Source organism: Macrobrachium nipponense, chromosome 5, assembly GCF_015104395.2.
Source record: "Macrobrachium nipponense isolate FS-2020 chromosome 5, ASM1510439v2, whole genome shotgun sequence".
NCBI lineage: Eukaryota > Metazoa > Arthropoda > Malacostraca > Decapoda > Palaemonidae > Macrobrachium > Macrobrachium nipponense.
Genome location: NC_061107.1, coordinates 12,503,674 through 12,516,173, shown reverse-complemented (window position 1 = coordinate 12,516,173; position 12,500 = coordinate 12,503,674).

The following is a 12,500-nucleotide window of genomic DNA, read 5'->3' as shown; positions in this document are numbered from 1 at the left end:
CAAATGATTCAAGAGACGAACGGACACTTCGAAGATCTAGGCGATAGCTGGTTTTGCCATTAGATTGACAGGAGGACCGTGGCAGGTCATCGAAAGCTTTCTGCTTTTTGTGTTTTAAATAACAAGATCAAACAGACATATTATTGTGGATTTACTTTTCCATTTTATTTTATTAAACTCATGTGATTATGAGTTTTCTTTGGATTATTATTATTCTTATTATTATTATTATTATTATTATTATTATTATTATTATTATTATTATTATATTATTAAAAATACTCATAGTCCATGAGTCTTTAAATGGAAGAGGAACACAGTTATTTGCTTTTTTCAAACTATGAATAAACCCTCAACCCTACAAGCGGAAACAAACAAATGCTTTGTATTAGGATACAATTCTCACGTAGAATCAAGCGAAAAGATCCAAAGCTTGTAAACGACGTCGACATATCCAATATCCAATATACAACATACCCTTCATCCAATATACAACAAACAATCAACTAAATAACGTACCAATTCAGTTACAGTATAGTGATACTGGATAATATAAGGCAGTTTTGCTCAAGAGCCAAACACTCTTTATTAAGCGTTCGCTTTGAAAATAACGATAGAATTAACCCACACGAATTTCAGGAAACTTTCAGGTCCTTCATCTAATTAACATTTTCTACAAATTGTCTCTTCACCTGAATATATTAACCAGCGAATTGCTCATTCCTCCGGTTAAATAGGTCCAGTGAAGGCAGTTCCGTTCGCCAAGATCTATTTGGTTGTTTGTCCTCATTAGCTGTTCTGTTGAGGGTTGTCATTTAATGCTGCCAATGGTAAGAAGTCATTAGCCGAGCAACGCACTAGATTTGTCTTTAAATATAAGTACCTATACATGACTATGGATTTGTTTTCTTCATTATTACTATAAAAAACTTAATATTATCTTTTTTCATGATGGGTAAATAATGGAACTGATGTGGGGTTGAAATCCACAAGACAACAGAGTCTACCCAGTGTAGCAGATGTCTTCTTTGGCAAAAATTCCTGCTTATGACGACTTCTTTCTTTGTTATTTCCAGCTCTTCATCTCACAGCTCTGTAGCTTGATGGCAGCAAATATGCTGCATTCACCATTGTTGGACTCACTTCTTAGGCTGATATGTTGGTGAGAAGTGGGCATCACTCGAAAGTTCTAGAAGCGAAGCAGGTGCAAGGTCTCGCTGATCAACATCGGGAGGTGCTTAGGGGAATATAGAAGGAAAGTTGAGGGCGCAGGCGCATTGTGTGATAGCACAACTAGTACTGTCGGGGAAAAGATTGCCTTTTACCCCTGGAGTTCACGAGGCATTGTAATTGCAACGCCGTTTTTGATTATGTAGTAGACGATCCTCATTGGTGCAGACGTCTCCTTACCAAATTACCATATATTTATTACGTATTTCATTGAAACTAAAACACGTTGATAAAAAAAATATAAGTGTAAACAATCAGGAACGTGAAAACTTTCGTTATAAGTGTTTTTTCTCAGGATTAAAGGAAACTCTTTACAGGAGGGAATTACGTAGAGTAAAATCATCTTGCTTCTAAGACTGACAAAGGTGATGGGGGTGGAGTGGGCCAGAATGGAAGGAGGTAGAACTTGTTCGGAAGGAAGGTAAGGTAGGAACGGTGAACTATCTAATCAAACCATGCATAGCTTCGTTATTGCCTTTTCTCTACTCCAAGATCTTTAGAACCTACTGCGGAATTTCCATTTCAAAATAGGTACTGTCGCGCACTCTGACTGAAAGTAAATGTAGATGCAATTGTGACAAATTCACAATCATTGTCCACAACCCATTTTTCCAAGACGAAAGAGAGATTGTTTTTAATCTATATGCTATCACTATGTATAACTTATAAGTGGTTTTATGATCAGCATATGTTCGCTTCCAATTATGTTGAAAGGTAATAGTTTCTGAGACTGGGTTTATGAATAAGGTGGGGGATGGTTTCTTCTCCAACAAGCTATTTATCCATGAAAGTGGGCCCGAAACTACAGCCTTTCTTAACTTTTGGCCGAGAGAAAAGGTTTACCTTAAAATGTTTTGTAAACCTCAATTAACAACATCAACCAAAACCTTACTGAGAATGAACTTGCAAGAGGAAAGGCTTTGCCAATGAGGGGCAATAGTTGCGTTGAAAGGAAGAGGCTGTCAAACGGTGCAGTTTCAATACAAGGGAGCTTGGCATTACAAAGACAATAGTCAGACGCTGGCGGAGGCGGTGGCAAGAATCAGGAAACCTCAAAGATAAAAACCGGAGCGGTGGGCCTAGAAGACATCTGAAGATGATAGGCAAATTACTGACTGCAATCAAGTCTCCTTTTAAGAATGCAGTAGCCATTAGGGACGAGCTGTACTTAGAAGTTTATGCAAATTACTGTGAGGAATCATCTACATGATGCAGATCTGTTTTATCGGATCCCGTTTAAAAAGGGGAAACTTGAACACCATAAATGGGCAAGATTGGCTTTTGCACGTCGGTATGCTGATAAAACCCTTTGGATCTGGCCTCCAGTAATATTCAGTGATGTGAAGACATTCACTTCGGCAACTCACGGACGACTACTCTGCTGGCGCCCAAGCAACACAAGATACGAGTAACAGTTCATATATGAAATTGCTCACAGTGGCTATCTATTATCATGCTATGTATAGGGTTGGGTGCATTTACACGGTGTGGGAGAACTTGAAGTTGGCGGCCGCTTCACTGCATAGATATATATAGAGATATTAGAAATAATGGGGCCTTCTGTCCGTGCATACCCCCTTCCCTATCCTGAAAGAATAACTTATGCGATATTCATTGTCTTGCTCATCATAATTAGATAATGGCAAGTTACTATAAAGAGTTTCATAGCATCTAATATCAGATTTTCAATTAAATTGTATAAGTTAATGATATAAATGATACAAAAATCTTTTCGACGATACTTGCTTCACTTTCTTTTTTGGCAGGATAACTGTTCTATTCTTAATGCCCTCATTGTTAAGCAATGGTTTTCAGAACAAACAGATATTTAACTCCTGGAATGGGCTAGCAAAGGGTGCGACATCAAGCCTAAATGTATGGGGAAATATAGTTAGCAGTTGGAAGCAAGGACAGACGTTGCATCTATGCCAAATTGATTGCAGGAGGTGATCGCAAACGATGAAGGCTGGACAAGATATTGATTTTTATGAACTTTAAATGCTAATTAGCTATTAGGTTTCTACTTTGGCGATGGAAATAAATATAGTAGCAAGTTATATTTTGGTCTATCCTGTAGATTATCAAAGAAACAAAATGATTTATAACTTCAAGTCTGCATAGTACCAGTTGCGTTATTATCATTATTATTAGTAGTAGTATGGCTCACACAATATGTTTTTGAAATATAGTAACCATAGTTCTGAATTTTCGAGTATATGAATGAAATTACTGGAAATTTTAAAATGAAATGTGAGAAAGCCCTCTACAAGGATATTTTAATGTTTCTTGACTTTACGAAACTCAAGATTGAACAACCTCATGCAAAGATCAATCCTCAGTAAAAAAAAAAAAAAAAAAAAAAACTTTAATCTCGTTGTATATGATAGAAACGTTGAACAATAAAAAGCATGGAAGGCATCGTTGACGATATTTTCTGCATTTGCAAAACCTTTTGAGTTTGCTGCTGAATTTCCTCTCCGAAAACAGATGCAGTAACTACATTTGAATAACATTTTATAGACATGTTTCTTAAAAGACGTATACATAGTCCCGAACACATTTCAGAAGACGAGAGAGAGATTGATATCATGTGATCACACAAATATCTAGCAAAATAAATTAGAAATTTATTTTGCTCGTCTATTTTCTTAAATGTGGCCAGCATTCTTTTATGATATTAATGGGTGAACAGCCAAGCCATGCCATTACTCCAGCATTTACGTGGAAAACAAGTTCTTTCCTCATTACTGTATTTGAACCACTGTCAGGCAGCCTCTATCAAGGGATGAACACTGAAATAGATAAAACTTATTTATTTATATATATATAACGAGATGGTAATTATCTAGTTATTCTAAAAGGTAGTGATGGACAAAGAGCGGCCAAAGGCATCTGGCAACACTCTCTCTCTCTCTCTCTCTCTCTCTCTCTCTCTCTCTCTCTCTCTCTCTCTCTCTTTCTCTCAATTCTCAATAACTCTCTCTCTCTCTCTCTCCATCCCTCCTCTCTCTCTCTCTCTCTCTTCGATATACCTCCCCTTCATTTATCTAAGGTCTCAAATCAGAGTCGCGAATTACAAAAATATGCATTTATTTAAAAGGCAAGTATTACTGAATAACTCAGATTCTTAACAGAAAGATTAAAGGAAATGATAAACTCAGAGGCCCGAATAGCTCAGATAACCCTCGGTAATTAATCAAACACTAACATTAGTTTAGCCATAACACTAGGCACAGTCAACATAGTAATTAAGAGTGTGCACCATTTCTCCAGATTAATCCCACTCTTCTCCAGAACAATTCCCCTTTCCAGAATCGCCTGTTAGAAGACAGGAGAACATCCCGGTAAGCACAAGAGAATAATCAAAAGATCATATAACAGAACATCTCCGAAATAAATATTCAAATACAATCCAGCCACAACTTTGGCCAAAATAAAGAAAAGGCTTACCCATTCAGCACAGTTTTGCACAACACTTATCAACAAACACCCCTTCTTGGTAACACTACATTTCATTACGTAGGGGGAAAAAGCTCGCACTTACGAATTCACACTCAATGTTCACAATGTTCACACCCCAGTTAACTGCTTGAAACCAGTTTCAAAGTCACCTCTACATCAAGCTCTCGTAACAACAGGACGAGGCACTGATTTGCTAAGACAGCAGTCTTGATCACACCACCTCAAAGAAGGATGCACTAGCATTCCTAAGCTCGCTGCTCGGACACTCTGTCTCCAGGGAAGTTCAATGATGATTCTCCACATTCTAGGAAACGTCGTAGCACATCACATCATATATTACTAATCATATTATCTTAGCAAAACCCTCTTTTATGTAACATACACACACACACACACACACACACACACACACACACACACACACACACATATATATATATATATATATATATATATATATATATATATTATATATATATATATATATATATCTATATATATGATATATATATATATATATATTATATAATATATATATATATAGAGGTTACTGTAAAATTTTTGTATGTGGTAAAATGAAAAATATATAGTATATGAGAGTGTCCAGCCTGTTTTATAAGAATGTTAAATAAGTATAATTTGAAAGTAAAAGAGCGTTTAGCAACGGTCAGGGCTGATAAATTATGATTAAAACTGTGGCATGCTAAGATTATATTAATAGTGAAAAATACCTCTAAATTAAAAGTTGTTAGGGTGATCTCAGCAGCGGTTGGTGAAAAGGAAACTTCGTTCTTAGCTGATAATTTTTGGGTAGACATCCTAAATTCTTACCACAACGAATGAGCTAAAAGTAAATGTTATCCGACAACTGCTACAAAGTATGTCCTAAAAATAGAATTCCTATCAGAATCGCCAATACGTTTCATGAAATTTTTATCAATTCAAATTTCTCTGTCCATGTATTATCATCTCCAAACTCTTGTTTATCTATTTGTTGGGAATTCAATATTTTCAATAATTTTATTCATCCATATTCTTGGAAAAAAAAACCATTCTTTTATTCTGTTCTGATAACGATATACAGAACGGTTGGCTATTCAAGATGGAAATACTTTTCCTCCGCTGTTGGATTGAATTACACAAATTTGACAGAACTTTCAGCGTAGAAGAGATAATATTCAAATGAAAATGTTTGGATCACACAAAACACATGACGTGTCTCATTGCATATGTCGATAAACGAATTAATGCTCATAACTGAATCAGCCACTCACAGCCACCCTTACGTCCAGTCATTCGTTTGACGTTCTAGGTAAATAGCTCTCTCATTTCGTGTATAGGGATAGGTTATGTCAATATGATTTTATATATATTGTATCAATGTTTTTCGGTCGTTTTAGCTACATTATTTATCGTTTCAATGGGAAGTCAGAACTACCTTTAAAAGGTTTAGGAGTTAAGAGACAAATCGTTACCGAAGTTATACATGCTTGGATAGTTGTCTCTCCCTCTTCGCAAACACTCCGCTTCCCGTCCCTGCTCTTCCATTTCCTACGTCAGTCTCTAGAGCCAAACGCAATTGTATGATGATATTACTCTTTGTAATTTCCCTCTGATAACCGTCTTTTATAATCTTGAAAAATCATCTCATTGTAGTTTGTTTTAAACTTATTTTTTCTTTATCAAGTCATTTTATTTCTTTTCAAATAATTAAGTGAAAATATGTTAACTGGTAAGGAAACGTCATCACCAATAAGGCTTGCATTTGCGAACAGCGAAATTATTCATATTTTCAACACTTTTTACTACTAAACAGACGCGGCGTTGACATTTAGCGTGTCTAGTGAACGCAGGGGGTAAACGTAATCTTTTCCGCGACTGTACCACCATGCTGATGGACCTTCTTTACAGGTTAAAGAAGTGGCTAATAGTATGGGCTTTTTACTATACTGGGATTTATCTATCGTTCAGTAATCAAAAGGTTATTGTAATGTCCAAGTGACCACTGCAGCCAGCCTTCATTTTGACCAACTACCTATTGTTAGAAAACCATATATCAAATAATTTCAGTCTGTTCTCTTTAGATATATGTCAGCATTTAAAAATCCTCATGCAATCCTAGACCCAACAAATACAGACATACAATTATTTTTGTGATATGACGACATTCTTTCTCATCTGAGAAACCGAGTTCTCTTTGGACACTTTTTACGGATATCCTCTCATGCAAATTTCCTTTCCTTCCAACAGATTTTTTCTTTCTCCTTGCCACTGAATTATGAATCATGATGGAGGAAGCCCTCGGAACACGAGACATAACAATTCTTTTCTATCTCCTGCATTATTTGGTGGGGAAGAGAGAGAGAGAAAAAAAATTCTTTTCTATCTTCTGCATTATTTGGAGAGAGAGAGAGAGAGAGAGAGAGAGAGAGAGAGAGAGAGAGAGAGAGAGAGAGAGAGATGTCCTTGCATTTTTCGGTTTCCTTTTCGTTCCTTCATATATTTAGCAAGTTAATCATCTATCTATATATATATATATATATATATATATATATATATATATATATATATATATATATATATATATATATATATATATTTATTGTAAAAGCTAGTTAATGTGCTCTATTATATACATATAGTTTTGTTACTCTTGCATAGCTGTGGAACTTTATTTTCATGTGACAATTAGTTTTATGAACTTTCAGTACGGTTATGAAAAGCAAAGTGATATGACACATTTGGTACAAAGGTACGATAATGAAAGACATCTTTCCCCAAGTCGTGGAAAATGAATTAAGTTTACGGCGCTGGATAGAATTATCGAATATGTTAGATGTTAAGTTCGGTTAGCATGAACGTTTTCATTGTTTAACAATGTTTGACAATTACCCTAAATGTATTTTATTTATTCATTTTTTTCTTCATGACTTGAGTATAAAAGCCATATTTAAAGAATATTTGTTAAAACAGATCATATGAAGCCCTAAAAATTGTCATAAAGATCAGAGTCAGGAAACATTCTTATAAAAAGTTTTTCGTATTTTCGAAACATGCTATAATTGTACAAATATAGTAATAGGCGTCTCGTCTCGTAATATACGTAATCCCAATATTTATTTGGTGAAAATGTGTGATAACTGGATAATATAAAAGGATAAACAATATGAGAAATATTTCATTTGCCGTGCTGTCAACTCTACTTGCAAGGTCAATATAACAAAGTACATAATAATATATTTTTTTGGTAAAATTCTATGTATTCAAAGCAGCAAGCAGTATTCCGACTTTAAAACATGAATCTGCATAATGGGAAGGCCTACTTTCGTCATTAGCAAATAATCATGGCTAGCAGTACAATGTTATAAATGTACAACTGATTTTATATCTATTATGTGGCAAATTGAAGTCATTCACTATTGATCAAAATTTCATAGACTATACCACGTAAGTTAACCCTGGCCTGATCAAAAAAGTTCATTGTATCTTATTGCTTTGAATTTTAATCGCCATTGAATCTTTTTGATAAATTTCGAATTTAACCCTTGCTAAAGTTAGTCAGTTATTTTACATACTGAATTTCTTCCTAATGACAGCAATGTTCTTTTTTAGTTTTCTGCAAAAGAAAACTATTGAGATGACTTTGTCTGTCCGTCCGCACTTTACTGTCCGCCCTCAGATCTTAAAAAATACTGAGGTTACAGAGCCGCAAATTGGTAAGCTGAGCATCCACTCTCCAATTATCAAACATTCCAAATTGCAGCCCTATAGACTCAGTATTTTTTATTTTATTTAAGACTAAAGTTAGCCAAGATCATCCGTCTGGCAACACTATAGGAGAGGCCACCACCGGGAGGGGGTTTAAAGTTTTATGGGCAGAGGCTCAAACAGCATTATGCGCTTCCATATTTCCCCCGTATTGGAATCTTATCCCGAGTCGCTCATTATTTCCCAAGTCCCAATTCATCATCGGACCTTTTGGCTGCACCAATTCTGACTACGGCTTTTGTAATGCTGCAATTTTTTCATTTCCCGGTTTCGAATAAAACTTCGACATTTGGTTCAATTGCTTCACTTTTACCTTAATATGGAAATATGTCAGGGTTCGCCTTTTCCCATTTTCGCATTTTGATTTGGGTTGCAATTCTGACTAAAGAGCAATGCCCAATGCCCCCAGGCGCTGTGTTAATGGCATGCAGGAAAAAATCGCATTCATTCTCGAGAAGGTCAAAATTCAGCATTCTTTTATGCTTGACACTAAGGCCAGCTGCGTTTGGCTTTCAGAGTGCATTGCTATCCACTTTATTTCTAATGCATTTCGTACGGTTTGGTGATTTGCAATGCAACACGGGAAAAATGAAATTCAAATAAATAATTCATTTATTGTATTTGTTGAGCTTATGAAACGAAATTGAATAAAGTGAGCTTCTAGGAGGGATGAATTATTCCGATATTTAGTTAGACACTTACTCTATTTCTGCAAGCATTCACCACCAAATGATAGATGGCGAAATACAACAAATTTTTATTTATAAAAAGAGAGCTTGGTATATCCTCTGCAATCTAAATTCAAAATATATTACCTTCATGCTTCTTCTTCTATGATTAATAATTCAAGAAACATTTCATGAACAGCTTCCTTCGGCGAATCATTAGAGCCAAAAGCTACATCGACTTAAATTATTTTGATTGCTATTTTGTAGTTTTGGGAATAAAATTCCTCCAGCGAGATATGTTGCGTCATACTTAATTTGACTCCTTAGTCTTGTTTTTTTAATATGACTGGCATTTACTACTGAAATTGACTCCTTATTCTTGTTTAATATTTAATATGACTGGCATTTGTTACTGAAATCGTAGAGTAATGAATGGCCAAGCAGTAAAGATGATAAGATGGTAGCAAATGATTAAAAAATCCACAAAATGTCAGGTAAACTATTTTTAAATAACAGAAGACAAGCAGAAAATTAGCTTTTATTACTAAATCTAAAATCTACCTGATGTTTGTAACGTTTTTATTCAGGAACCTTCAAACACTTATGTAAGGATTCGACAGATGATCAAGATTTTACTATTATTTTATATTGCAGTATGACACAGTATAATATGGACCTACTGCCACGTATATTGTATTGTTTGGTCCATTCACCAGGAAACAGAAAGCTGTTCATTACACCACGTACCCATAGCACTATTTCCCGCCGATCGTGATAACAGTCACTGCGTTGCAATTCATTAATGAATCAAAAGGTATTTTTAAATTGTTGCGCACCAAGTGTCATTTTTGGTCAAACAGATGATTAATACCGCGGCCTCGTTCCCGTCAATCGTCTATCGGAATGTTTACCGCTATTTATTTATGGTTTTGACTATGTTTATGTTTTTATATACCGTCTTTTGTTTGTGTTTTTATGCTCATCTCTAAGGGGCCGGTAGTACAACCTCACTATGGTAGATTCACATCTCCCGTGCATCTTATGCCTAGGCCAGTCCCTTACGGCGCTCCTGATTGGTTGTCAAAGTATCCCTCAGGAGAGGCAGAACATACTACCTGAATATGTTTAATCTCTCGAGCGGCTGAGAGTTTTTCCAGCCTTGTGATTGGCTTATCACAGCCAATTAGGAGCGTCGTAAGGAACTGGCCTAGGTATCAGATGCACGGGTGATGTGAATCTACTATTAACATGGTGCCCTTTTTGGGCGAAGACTTACTTTTACCGAATCTAGAGGGCCGCGGTAGTAGTCTTCGTTTTACTGGATATTTTAATGTCTCAAATCCTACATGATTTCTTTTCCATTAAGATTTTTTCGCCTTTAGGACTTTCAGACATTTACAGAATACATTACTGAGTCTCCTCTCCTTCGTAAAAGAGTTCAGTGTAAAAAGAATTTTATTAAATAGAGAGGGTATTTTCTTGTCCCTCAATTATAGCAATGAAATCCTGACTTGTTTTTTCCATAAGCTATTTTTCCATAAGATGACTATCATCAAACCTAACTGACGAGGTCTTCGAAAAGAATCCATATTTCGGAATCAAGACTCAACGCACGTAAAACTTAGATGGATAAAGTATACAAAGAAAGTAAATTTTAGATGGATAAAAAATAGTATGATTTAACTAATGGAAAATCCGAGAAACTTTAACAAACTTCGAAAGATCTTCCAGGGGATAAAAAACGGTTTCAAGGAAAGCGGATAATAATTTCCCTATAAATCAGTAACGTCACGTTCAGTTAGTGCTTTAAAAAGGAAGTATTTCTTCGACTCTTTCCTTCGTTTGCCAACTGACGCCAGCTCGAGAGGCGAGAGAAATTGCACATCGCAAAAAGACTTTTAAAATGTTGTAGTTTCTTTTTTTTACTCATTTATATGAGAATGAGAAAGAAAAATCTATTCACTATATATATATATATATATATATATATATATATTATATATATATATATATATATAGTATATATATATATATATATCTATATATATATATATATATATATATATATAGTATATATATATATATATATATATATATATATATATATATATATATATATATATATCTGTGTGCGTGTATGCGTGCGTGTAGAGTATGTGTGTGTGTGTATGTGCGTGGTGTTTCATATCTCTTGTTAAGCCGAGTGATATTTTATGGTTATTTAGCATTATATGCGCTTACCGTTACGTTAATTAATTATCTTCAGGATAACTCAAGAACAACAAAAGTTGATTAACTTTTCTTTGACATGATATCTAAGTGAAGTGACAAAAAAAAAAAAAATTCTCTGGTTCTCAGAAACATTATGCTCATTTTTGGAGATTTAGCAAAGGGTAAGCAAGGTGCATTCAACTCTGAAGATTTAATCTGCTGTAATGATAAGATTATACAGAATTTTAGGTAATTAATTCTCCTCTTCAAAAGCTGGTTATAGCTTCATTAGGAACATTACTATTCATTTCAAACCTTTCAATTCGAGTTTACTGGGAATCGGAGGGTTGAAAAAAAATCACAGGCAGATATATATATTAAAAAATGACCTAAAGATAATTTGTTTACGAAATTTTTTCAGATTTTCTATTGATCATGGAAAGCAGTTTCATACCAATCAAAGCGGCTTTGAATCAAAGACGTTCCTCACTATATTTTCTTAATGCAGCAAACATGTAAAAATCGCTTTATAGTCCAGTGGAAATAGAAAAAAAAACTGAATTATGCAATGCATACTTGAACCCCTTAGTTATCGAAGTTGCTTAACAAGAGGGAGACAAGACTTTGGTCCTTTCGTGTGTGTGTGTGTGTGTGTATGAGAGAGAGAGAGAGAGAGAGGAGGGGGTGTGGTGAACTTTGTAACCATTTGATTGTTGACTGCATAGGGATTTATGCATCAATTATTATAGGACATCTCTCTAGTTTCCCTTATCTTTTGTTATCATGTGATAAGAAAAGGATGGGCTAGAAATGTTCTATTATCCTAAAAATCTCAAAAAGAACAAATTACGGAATACTGATTAGTGTCCAGCGACGGTACACAAAATATGCTAAAAAAAACATGTCGAAAGGCTACAATCCTTCCTTGTCTTATCATCACTGTAGGGATCTATAAAGAAATGGCAGATTTTGAAATTGGTTGTGACAGAAATAGGAATATAAAAACACAAGCGCAATTAAATGCATATACCTCACAGAAAGACATGCATTAAAAGAATTAGTTTTTTTTATTACGGTTACATGTAATCTTTATCTCTAGCTAGCCAACGGTAGTATAAGAATCTGAAATATATAACGTATTCGTTTTTTTATTTCCTCAAG